The sequence below is a fragment of the Peromyscus eremicus genome, chromosome 6 (assembly GCF_949786415.1).
Source record: "Peromyscus eremicus chromosome 6, PerEre_H2_v1, whole genome shotgun sequence".
In the NCBI taxonomy this organism is placed as follows: domain Eukaryota; kingdom Metazoa; phylum Chordata; class Mammalia; order Rodentia; family Cricetidae; genus Peromyscus; species Peromyscus eremicus.
In genome coordinates this window covers 125,170,019-125,182,844 of record NC_081421.1, presented here as the reverse complement: position 1 = coordinate 125,182,844, position 12,826 = coordinate 125,170,019, and positions in this window count along the sequence as shown.

Below are 12,826 nucleotides of genomic sequence, written 5' to 3'. Positions count from 1 at the left end.
TTTCCTATTTCCTTGCACTTGATATTCAAGGCTAGAATTACGTGAGAAGTTGCAGGCCTTTTCTAAGACTGGTCTACACAACACAGCATGGAATGGTGTATTTTTACATAGGATTCCCTAGAAGACCAAACTCAAGCTAGGCCACACAATCTCACACACAATCACACAATTAACAACCTCTCCAAAACGTGTTTCTTAATCATTATGTCTTATCTCTAAGTTCTGGAATGCCGACATGATGGATGTGGTGATCATCACCCTATTCATTCATCACCAAGATAATTATTCATCATCTTCCAACTAAATTGTGTTTGTAACAAAAATTTATGAACATTAAGTAATTTCTCAGAATAAGAGAAATATCTATAATATTTTCTTCTCTTCTTACTGGTATTAAAATTAAATCCTAAACAATTAGCAAACGTAAAACAACAAAAAGAAAATCTGTTTGGTCAGGTCATACGTCATCACCTAACCTGCGCAGTAGAGAAAAATCTATATTGCAGCTTTAGAAACACAACTTGAAAGATCATGACTAGCCTGTCTGTCTCACTAAAAATAGACATTTTGTTGTCTTTGTGGTTTTTTTAACTGCAAATCAGCTGCAGAGGCCCCTATACCATTCGGTTAGTGCATGCCATCACTAGGAGTACTTCAGTGGGTTCTCTGTAGGTGATTAACATCTCCATAGATGGAGGACTCCTCAGGCCTGTTGTAACAGCATGATGTCATTCTCAGCTGCAATGCCTGAAGAATGCTAGAGGGAAGCTGACAGGCTTTTAATACAAATCTAAAATGCAGTTAAGCATTTACAGCTTCTGCTTGCATAGAAACACAGTCTTCTGTTGTGTGCTTCCTAGTATCTAACCTGAAGATACACTAGGAAGCTTGTCCAATGATTGAAACTATAGCATAAGCAAGATTTCAGAAACCAGGACATTTGTTGGGATTAAGTCATCTGAATGGACTGTTCTGATTAACCAAATTAGCATTTTTCCCATGTGGTCAATGCCATTTGTCAAGCCATTAAAATGTACTGTAATCTTCCAGAACCAATTAGATTATTTTAATGTTTTATGAAGTCTATCATAACATCATGGAGCCTTGTAAGTATTGACATCATATTCCTAAATACTATGTTAAATCTTTCATATATGTTACTAAACCTTTTGACCCCATGGGAAGATATGGTAAATGACAAGACTAGTCATCCAGTTTATGGATGTTGAAACCAGAATTCAAAACCAGATTGACTCACCTCCAAAGCTGGTACTCTTAACCATTACCCTCCCTCCTTTGGGAGCCCATGGATCTGCATCCCAATTATTGAAATACACAGCAGAAAAAAACATGTAATTGAGTGAATGCTGCCATAGTGCATGCCTCCAGGGTTCAAAGACTGGTGGAATACCCAGAGGAAAAATCTGTGGTTAAATCTGGCTAAGGGAAGCAAAGCCCAACCACATGGCAGGGCTTAATGTCAGAAAATGTTGATCCCATAACCTGCCTGTCTGTAGAAGCTAATTCTTCTGCAGGCCTGGTTGGCTGCAACTCTGATGGGAGGCAGCTGTGCAGGGCTGCTTCTGCGTCTCTATTTTCTCTTTCATGGGTGCACACTGTGACTACCCCACAACTGAAGGCCAGCAGCAGTTCTCGTAGGTTTTTTTTTAGACACTTCCAGGCCAACTGGCTGGACACACAGGACTAAAGGTGCAAGCTAAGCAACTTGGCTGCCATAATGGCTGGGGTTTGCTGTTTTCAGGAATGCACATCCACTAGACTCCCAAAACAGATGTGTTCACACCCAGACGGCTGTTCCGACGGCGTTGCCGACGGCATTGCTGGTTCTACCTGGAGGACAAGCAACAGATATGGCTGTGGCCAGCACGAAACCTGGCACAAATGAACTGCTCCAAAAGGCCAATCAGAAAAAGTAGATTCACAACATTTATTTCACTCTTTGGTCCCTTTTCATTATCCTTCAGAGTTTCTTAGCTAAACCCTAACAGAGGTCTTTAAAAAATATTTATTAATATGTTTAGCCAAGATAACCTGTCAGTCTTAATATCTATAAAATGGATACTTTTTTCCCACTTCAAATAGAAGAAAAACAAAAAAGTAAGGGAAAACATTCAGTTCAAATTGCCAAATTTTATAGCAGGTACTTCTGCATGGCATCATACACTCATGGGAAGAAAGCATGCTTGCTTGTGTCTAAATCATGTTGGTGCACACATGTGACATTATGAGCAATAGCATTTGTATGCATATCTTTGTCTTTTTTTGAGCTTGGCAAAGATGTTTCAGTTTGCAGCTGCTCTGAGCTATATAACTAGCTTTATTTCTATAAAAGAAGTAAGAATCAGGTCAGATGTGCACAAGCAATTCACATATCTACTAGAACACAGCCTGTTTCCTTCAAAAACTTAAAATGGTTACATTTAAGGCAATAATTCCAAGCTGAAATTTTTGTAGTTATAAACATCACTGAGAAAGTTTTCTTAGTGGTAATAAACTATGTTTAATATCACAAAATCAAGAAAATGTATTCTTACTTTGATTTTAACTGTCTGTAAAACTTTCATACAGACTCCACAAAAACAGTATTTCTCAATTTATCTGCCTTTTAATGATTATGTAAGAGAAATATTGTTGGATTTTTTTAGAGGTAGTTAAGTGTTTTTGCCTGTATATATATGTACACCATGTAAGGGTCTGGTCCCCTCAGAAGAAGGGACTGAGTTCCCTCGAGCTGCACTTATGGATGATTGTAAGCTCTCATGTAGGTACTCTGCAAGAACAGCAAGTGCTCTCAGCAGATAAGTCGTCTCTCCAGCCACTGGTTGGAATTTTAATTCCTTTTGTCTAAAACAAACATTAGACCTAATTTTTCCAACACAAGTGCCCTACTAGAGTCCTCTCTTTCTTTTATCTTTACATTTTTATCTTCAAAAAAGATTTTATTTTTTGATATATGAGCCCATGGTACCATCAGATAAGTTAACAAAATATAACCAAATATTTTTACAGAAGTACTAAAGAGAAATATGTGGTAGTAAAGAGTGCATACTTAAAGGAATAAGAAGAGTCACTCCTGGAGTCTTTGGAACTGGATGTTGTCTGTCTTCACATGCCTTCCTGACTCCTAGGCCCTGGGTCTCTGTGAGGTACAGATGAGCAGAGTTCAGTGGGCATGCAGCCAATCTTTGCAGTGAGACCCTCCCCCAGTTTGCATACAGCTTTGTACCTACAAGCCAGTGACACTGGACAAGTAACTTGACCTCTCCTACTTCAGTTTCCTTTGCTATAAATGGGGCTTCTACAATTACCTGCCATAGAAAGATTTTGCAGATGGAGCATTGCATTGGTGTCTTCTTCTTCTTCTTCTTCTTCTTCTTCTTTTTTTTTTTTTCGTTTATTTTATGTGCATTGGTGTGGAGGTATCAGATCTCCTGGAACTAGAGTTACAGACAGTTCTGAGCTGCCATGTGGGTGCTGGGAACTGAACCCTGGTCCTCTGGAAGTCAGTGTTCTTAACCGCTGAGTCATCTCTCCAGCCCAGATGTCTTATTATTAACACTGTAAGACGACACAGGATGTAGTAAAGGCATCTATATTTTTTTCCTAAATATGAGAGTATTTTTCTTAAATATGTACTGTGTTCTAAAACTTATTGAGTTAATTGTCTGGAAGATAGAATAAACTTTATGCTTGAAGTTACTGAGTCAGACTAAGTCCTACCACAGAAGATACACAGGTCACTTATGAACAAAACTCTCCAAATATACAATTTATTTGGATACATTTGAATAGCTATGTTCAAAACTTAAAACTGGGCTTTTATTTTTTAATACTCGCTTTAAAAATAGAATTGAAGACCTAAACATAAACTTACAGACCTATGAACATCAGATTTTTGATAAAGAAGTCAGAAATACACACTGGAAAAGAAGACATCAGTCTTCAACAAATGGTGCTGGTTGAACAGGGTGTCTGCATGTAGACAAACGCAAATGATCCATACCTATCACCCTGGAAAGAACTCAACTCCAAATGGGTCAAAGATCTCAACACAAAACCAAGTACCCTGAGTCTGATAGAAGAGAAAGTGGGGAATGTTCTGGAAGCATTTAACGATTGTTCCTAATCATATATATTAGTGCAATGGCTTATATTTCCAACTTGACAGGAACCATAGTCACCCTGAAGACACATCTCTGGGAAAGTCTGAAAGATCTTCTTAGATTGTATTACTTGAGATGAGAAAACCCTCTTTAAATGTGGATGGCACTGTTTCATTGCTTGGAATCTTAGACTGAGTAAAAAGAAGATGAACTTCATGCCGGGATGCACTGCTCTGAGCTTCCCGACTGTGGATGCAATGTGACCCCTGGCTCGAACTCCTGCCACCACAGACTGCACCTTCACACTGTGAGCCAAATAAACCCTTACTTCCTAATGTTGGTTTTGTCAGGTTGTTTATTTTCCCCATAGCAATAAGATGAGTAACTAATGCAGCAAAGTACTCCTTAACAGTGCCATGCAGATGTAAGTTCCAGATAAAATCCCCTGCTCACAAAAGGGAACTCCAGTGACTGCAACACAGGCGCTGGAATGTTTCTGTGGATAAAGCAGGACTGGGTCACATCACTTTCCTGAGTAAAAGTGAATAGAGAATAATAGAGCAGTGTGATAAAACAGAGAGCTGAGGAAAAGGGAAGCTCTTCTCCATAAAAGCAAAAGTGAAAGTCCCCAGACTTTGGAAATTAGTCTCAAGATACAAGAATTGTTCAGAAAAGAAGGAAGGAGGGAGGGAGGGATGAAGGAAGGAAGGAAGGAAGGAAGGAAGGAAGGAAGGAAGGAAGGGAGAAAGGGTGTAGCTGTAGTTTTTCTGTGTCCCACCCAGTCTGCAGCCGCTAAGACCCAAGTAAACACACAGAGGCTTATATTAATTAAAACTGTTCGGCCATTAGCTCAGGCTAACTACTGACTAGCTCTTACATTTAAACTCAGTCCATTTCTGTTAATCTATATGTTGCCACATGTTTCGTGGCTTTACCTGTGTGCCATTTCATGTTGCTCCCTGGATGGCGAGCTGGCATGTCCTAACTCAGCCTTCCTCTTCCCAGAATTCTCCTTGTCTGCTTATCCCACCTATACTTCCTGCCTGGCTACTGGCCAATCAGTGTTTTATTAAACCAGTGTACAAAAGCATTATCCCACAGCAAAAGGGGGAAGGAGGGAGGGAGGGAGGGGAGGAGGAAGAAAGGGAGAAGGGATGAAGGGAAGAAGGGAGGAATGAAAATGGCTGAATCCCACTGGCCACTAAGCCAGTGAAGACTCAAATGTCCAAACACAAGAAGAAAAGATGCAACCCTGAAGTCACTTAAAGAACTAGGATGACAAACCACAGGGGTCGGGGTGTCTAATTTCAAGAGTTCCACTGTGTGATTTTCAAATGTATAATTTTGAACAAAATATTATGAGTTTCCATATTTACACTGAATAACACTGTAAACAAATTAAACCTAAAATTGTATTTATACCACATGCCCCAAAGCAGCACCAGAATGGACATCTTTAGTAAATTTTAAACAATTGATTTCATGCAACATATATTCTCTGATGACTATAGAACAAAGTTAGAAATCATTGACCACAATAAATTTCGAATATTCACAAACACTCAGAACTTAAACACACATTCCTAAATATCTGTTGGGTATAAAGAATCAGAATGGAGATTAGTAAATATTTTAATATGAAACCATAGCACAACATACCAGCTAAAGCAATGATTAGAGGGATATTTAAAACTATAACCACATATAAACAAATGGAAACTAAAAAAAATAGAGAAAAGTAATAAAGTTTGAAGTTCATTTCTTGAATAGTGAACAATGTTGACAGACTATTGGCTAGACAACCAAAAGAACAGAGGTGGGGGTAAGCCAAATTGTGAAAATCAGTAATGAAAAGGAAAACAGTACTGCTACTCTTACAGACATATTTAAAAGATCAAAATCGACCATCAAGACCAACTGTGTACAAAAAACAAAAAAACAAAAAAACCCAAAAACAAAAAACACACATATCCTGGGTAAGATGGAAAAATTCTAGAAAGGGAGGGTGTTAAAAGTGACACAAGAAGAAATAGAAAGTTTGAATAGACATACAGCAAGTAGAGAGATTGCAATCCTATTTCACAAACTTCCAGGCCAAGTCTGAATAGCTTCACTGACAAATTCTCCTAAATATTTAAAGACAGATGAAGGCTAATCCATAAGAGATCCTTCCTCCCCCATGCTCCCTTTAAAAAGTAGGAGCAAAGAGAAGACTTTCCAACTCATCTGAAAAGTCCAGTGTCAAGGCCTCAACACTTCACAAAGAACTCTAGGCAACTGAAGAAAATTAGGAGCAGGAGAGGTTGTCTTCCCCAGAGAAGAGCACACCAACTGGTTTTCCAATACCAAATGGTCAGCCCTGAAATCATACATATAAATAACATAATACAAACTGACCAGGTTGAAAAAAAAAAGGCCATGAAATTGAAGGAGAGTAGAGAAGGGTATATGGGAGGGTTTGGAGGTAGGAAAGGAAAGGGCGAGATGTTGTAATTATATTATAATTTCAAAAACTAATTATATATAAATATGTGAAAGGCCAGTGTTATCCTAATACCAAAACCAAATATATCATGTCATAATAAGAAAACCAGACTGGAGCAAGACAGCTGGGAAGATACTTCAGTGATTGTCTCCCTATGGAAATTGATTTATACAGCTCTTCATGTACCATACTACCCTTGTAATAGCCAAGGATTCAAATGGGAGACCACAATGCTTGTTTTTAGTGCAACAGAAAGAAGAAAGAAGGCAAGAAACTTGTTTACACCATCACCCCCACACACACACACCTGTTCCCAGCATACAGTGTGCCAACAGTTACCTCTTCCTTGGGGGAGGAAGAAAACATTAAGTCTAGGCCTTAGCCTTGAAACCTAGTGTGTTTCAACACGGAAAAACCCAGGGGAGGTAAAGCCACTCAGCCTCTGCCGCCATAGCCTGTATCCACAGACTGATCCTTTGGGCTTTCTAAAGCCAGCTAAGGATACTTCCTCTTCTACCCACCACCTCAACCTCAATAGAACAAGGAGTGAGATTTCCCCCATTGAGGGGCTAGATAGGAAAGTATATGTTGTATCTCAGTGAGGTTAATGAAGCCTATAGACTGAATGGTCCTATCGGTCCCTGCCCTCAGGCTTGTGTTCACTGACAGCTTCTGGGACTTCCCAGTGCCAGATAAAGACCCAACCCAGAATCATCCATGGCCAGTTACAGCAACCTTAGGTCTTGACTTTATCTCAGCAGCAGACATACCACAGCAATGTGGGCCTTGATTCTGCCCTAGGCTATGGGGAATCTAGGTGTGTGACCAATGGAAACATTTGTGGCCATGTAACAGACCATCTACCACCATCCCCCAATGCCAAGCAGAGACCATCTACCACCATCCCCCAATGCCAAGCAGAACAATGTAAAAAATCATCATTGTCATCACCATCATCATCTTTTGGGAGAGAGAAAGTAAAGTAAAACATCACAAGCCATACATAGGAGCATGGGACAGAACCCTTCATGGTGATGTCTAGTGCCAGGCAGAATTCTCAGGTGTCTGGCTATAGGCCAGGGACTATGCACAACAAATGGGAGCCTACGTTAGTCACCAGTAGATGTTTGCAGTGACAGACCACCCTTGTTAGATACTTCAAGAGTTGTAAACAATGCACCAATTGCAGATCCAGGAAAACTCAAGCTTGGGTGACACGCTAATGTTGAAACACAGACAGCACCCCAATAGCAGATTTGTGGGGAGTCTCAGATTAGGATGCCACCTAGTGCTGAAATAACAGATGTGTCCGCTGACTCAGCAAAAATAAGCAGGCTGCTTAGAATTTCTAGAAAGAAAAATACAAACAAAATTGCATTATAAAGATTGGAGAAAATGCCCAATGTTTTTATACAATATCCACATCATGTGCCAGTACATGGACAAACTTTCAGACGATCATGATGTTTCTTCATCCTTGTGATAAATATCTGAGAGAAATGACTGAAGAGAGGATTTATTTTGGGCTTGCAGTTTCAGGGTGACCAGGCCATGGTCATTTGTTCTTGTCCCTTAGATAAAATATGATGATGTTAAAAATGCAAGTAAAGGTTTTTCTTTCCTTCCTGGTAAACAGAAAGCAGAAAAAGGGAGGTAGAAGAAACCAAGACAAAATATAGCTCCAAAGATATGTCATGGGTGCCTACTCCCTCCAATTAGGCCTTGCCTCCTGTCTTCCAGCACCTCCCAATAATGCCATGGTACTATGAATCCACTAAGAGATTGACTCATTGCATGATGCAGACCCATATGACTGAATTGTTCCTGGAAATGCCATGGTGGATACACCTAGGTATGGACATCTCTGGGAACCTGGGTATTTCTTAAGCTAATCAAGTCAATAATGAAGAACAGTCATCACAAGTAACCTCACATAATGGACAAGACAAAGTACCAGAGACCAGTCATGTGGCAATTGACAGATACATAAAAATTCACAGGTGGAAAATTCATCAGTAGCTATTTGAGGGAAACAAAATAGTTGACTATCTCAACCAAAAAATTAGAAATGGTTTTTAGAAAATCAAATAGAAGCCTGTAAGCTAAAAAGTAACTAAGCAAAACATAAAATATGATAGAAGCTATAAATAGCAGAAGGGTTCAAACAGAAGCAAGATTTAGTGAACTTGCGTGCAGATAGGGTATTTGCAAATACATTGTAAGAGGAATAAAAACAACAAAAAAGAAAGTGTATGGAAATTTAGGTACAATTTGTTCAAGTCAGTGGGGCTCAAAAGGGAGCTGAATATGCCAAAGTATAGAACATTCATATAAAGAGGTAATAACAGAACTTTCTAGGGAAAGAAATATTAAAATACAGAAAGTCAAAGGTCACTAGTCAAATAGTTAGCCAAGTCTGCCCAAGACATTTTTTAATTCATCCTTCAAAGACTAAAAATAGAGAAGATTCTCAAAGCAGTACATGAAAAGACAAGTTACAAAGAAGTGTTTCATAACTTGCTTTATAGTAGACCTTTCATTACCAATTTTATAGACCAAGAGGAACCAAACAAGATTTTCACAATACATAAAGCCAAAACTGTCAATCAAGGTTTCTATACCCAGCACAACTATCTTTCAGATATGAAAGGAGAAACAAAAGCATTCTCAGACTAAACCCAATGGAATTTATTACCACCAGACTTACCATATAAGAAACTATGAAGGAGGTTCTTCAGATTGAAAGGAAGAGACACCAATGACTAAAAAGAAAATACCCAAAAAGTATAAAATTTACTAATAAGGCAAGCATTTCATTCTACTGGTTCTTTTCTTCTAGAAAACCCTAATACAGTACCTCAAGCAATCTATGGATTCAATGTAATCCTTTTAAAGCATCAATGACTTGGGATGAGGGTCAACGATAGAGTGCTTATCTAGCATGTGCCAATCCTGGGCTTGATCCCTAAAACTTTATAAAAATATAAAAACTTCTCTTCATACTAAAAATAAGTATAAAATCCATATATAACCACATCAAAACAGGAGCATTATACTACCTGATTTCAAACTAAACTACAAGGCTACAGCATGGATGGCACAGTGTCAGAGTAACACAGCTGTCACCCAAACAGGAAATAGCTCAGAAGGAAAACCATGCATTTACAGTCAACAAACAGGAAATAGCTCAGAAGGAAACCCATGCATTTACAGTCAACGAACAGGAAATAGCTCAGAAGGAAACCCATGCATTTACAGTCAATGAACAGGAAATAGCTCAGAAGGAAATCCATGCATTTACAGTCAACGAACAGGAAATAGCTCAGAAGGAAAACCATGCATTTACAGTCAATGAACAGGAAATAGCTCAGAAGGAAACCCATGCATTTACAGTCAACAAACAGGAAATTGCTCAGAAGGAAACCCATGCACTTATAGTCAACAAACAGGAAATAGCTCAGAAGGAAACCCATGCACTTACAGTCAACAAACAGGAAATAGCTCAGAAGGAAACCCATGCATTTACAGTCAAGGAACAGGAAATTGCTCAGAAGGAAACCCATGCACTTATAGTCAACAAACAGGAAATAGCTCAGAAGGAAACCCATGCATTTACAGTCAAAAAACAGGAAATAGCTCAGAAGGAAACCCATGCATTTACAGTCAATGAACAGGAAATAGCTCAGAAGGAAACCCATGCATTTACAGTCAATGAACAGGAAATAGCTCAGAAGGAAGCCCATGCATGTAGTGGGTAGCCATTCCAGCTTTGATCCGGAAGTTCCAACCACCATTGAGACTTCAGCAACTGTCACGCCTACAAGGCGGGGCCAAGGGAGGCGCCTGGAGACCTGAGATCTGGATGGGTGGTGCTCTGACTCAGTTCCGGGACCTTGGACGGTGAAGGTGGGCCAAGCAGAGCTCCAGAGAACACCACTGGACTGTGATACACCTTCCCCAGACCCTGCGACCTACCTATCCCTTAACTTGTAAGTTACGCCATTAAATAAATCTCCTTTTAACTAAGTGGAGTGGCCTTAATAATTTAACCAACAGCCAGATGTGTTGACGCACAGGAGATTATAATTATACATGGTGCAGGATACTTCATAGTAACTATAAATGCATATGCACGTTAGGTATTACTGTGTAGGTTCAGTATTATGTTAGAGTATCATCCTTATAAAAAAGCATTTATGGGGGGTCGTGACTCATGCCTTTAATCCCAGCACTTGGGAGGCGGAGGCAGAGGCAGGGGGATCTCTGAGTTAGAGGCCATCCTGCTCTACACAGTGAGTTCCAGGACAGCCAAGGCTACACAGAGAAACCTTGTCTCAAAAAAAAAAAAAAAAGCATTTACTTTAGTCTATGCCATGTCACACCAGGAGCATACTCATGCAGGTCACAGCTCTTTATCTCAGGGGCCATATTGAGTGACTTGGCTGTACTGCTGATCTGGGCAAGCACTATCTATGAAGCTTGCCTGGAGACAAAGATCTAGAATTTTTTGGAATGTACCCACCATTAAGTGGTGTGTGACTGTGTAATAAAACCTCATCCTTTGTATTGGAAATACATAACTCTTTGTCAATGACAGAGCTGGGTGTGCAGCTAAACACTGGAAGTCTGAAGAGATGCCCTCCTGTTTCCATTCTCGGCTGCCTTTCACAAATAGGTTGTTAAAAATAAGCAAACAAGGAGAACAAGAAGGTTCCACCTGGATGAACTGCCAAAAGTGTCTCCAGCCAAAGCTTCAACCACCAGGCCTCACAGATTCAAAACACAATGTCCACTTCCATCCAGAGACCTGGACCACCATCAGAACAGTTAATCCCCTTGCCTTACCTAAGGGAATCTGTGAACACACGTGAGGGAAAACAGATTGCCCTATAGCAAAGGAGGTAAATATTCCTAACAAGCAAGGCTGAAAGCAGCTCTAAGCAGGAGCCCAGGTTGTCCTGGAAGGCTTCAGTGGGGATGAAAATACAAGAATTCGCTTAGCCTGCATCTTCCAACCAAGACTTGCTAAACTCTCTTCTCTCAACACTGCTCAATTGTCAGTGTTCCTCTACTAGTGGAAAGAAGCCAAGAAGCTGGTGGGCTGGAAGCCGGGCTCTACCACAGATAGCACTGAGACCAAGGGAAATTTTCAACCTCTCTAGGCCTCAGCTCCTCCACTTATGGATGTAACAAGAAAGGTCTGTTCTGCTACCAAGTAGGATGATGCAAAAAGCAATAAGCATGATGTACAGAAAAGAATTCTGCAAATGGTAAAATTCCACATAAAACAAGGCACTTGGCATAATTAACCTGCACTCTACCCACTGAGCCATCTCCAAAGCTATTGGTGGAAGTATTAAGGCCACTCCACATAGTCAAAAGGAAGGTTTATTTTGTGGGGTAACTTACAAGTAAAGGGATAGGTTATAGGGTCCAGGAAAGATGAAGCGCAGTCCAGCAGTGTTCTCTGGAGAACTCTGCTCGGTCTACCTCCAGCATCCAGGATCCAGGAACCAAGAGCACCCACATATCTGGATCTCAGGTCTTAAGGGCTCCTGTCTCAGCCCCACCTTGTAGGCGTGACAGTTACTGGAAGCCTCAGTGGGGTAGTACTTCCAGGTCAAAGCTGCACCAGCTACCCACTACACACAGTCTTGTTGTGGCATCTTAAGGGCATAGTCTGTATAAAACTACCTAGTGGAGTGCTGGCCCCTAACGCTGTTTAATAGATGAACGCCTATCTTCATTGTTATTATTTCTGAAGATGGACTTTCCTGTATCATTGTACTTACAGTGTGCTACCTAAGCCTTTTCTCTCCCCAAAGGGAGAAAAAGTGATAGATGGAAGAGGATCAGGGAAGCTTCTATGGAGTTCTTGGTTACAACTGAGCCCAGGCTGAAATATTTCCCCCAAAGACCCTAAAGTTTAATTCTTCTATCCCAAGAGTCAAGATGCTTCATTGCATACCTCTAAAATCCCTCATAACTGTAGACTAGATACAAATACAAGTCACTAATACTTATTTGATTTAGGATCTTTGAATGGATGTTTCATATACTTAGCCAACAAAGCAGCAGATAGCCACCCCTAAAGCATACTCTGTCTCTTTTACTGCCAGAGATGCTCTCTTATAGAACATCTTTGAAAAAGCAGATCGCTGTGACTGAGGGCATGCTGGAGAAGGTGACTGGAGGTTTCAGTTCTGATCCTATCCTG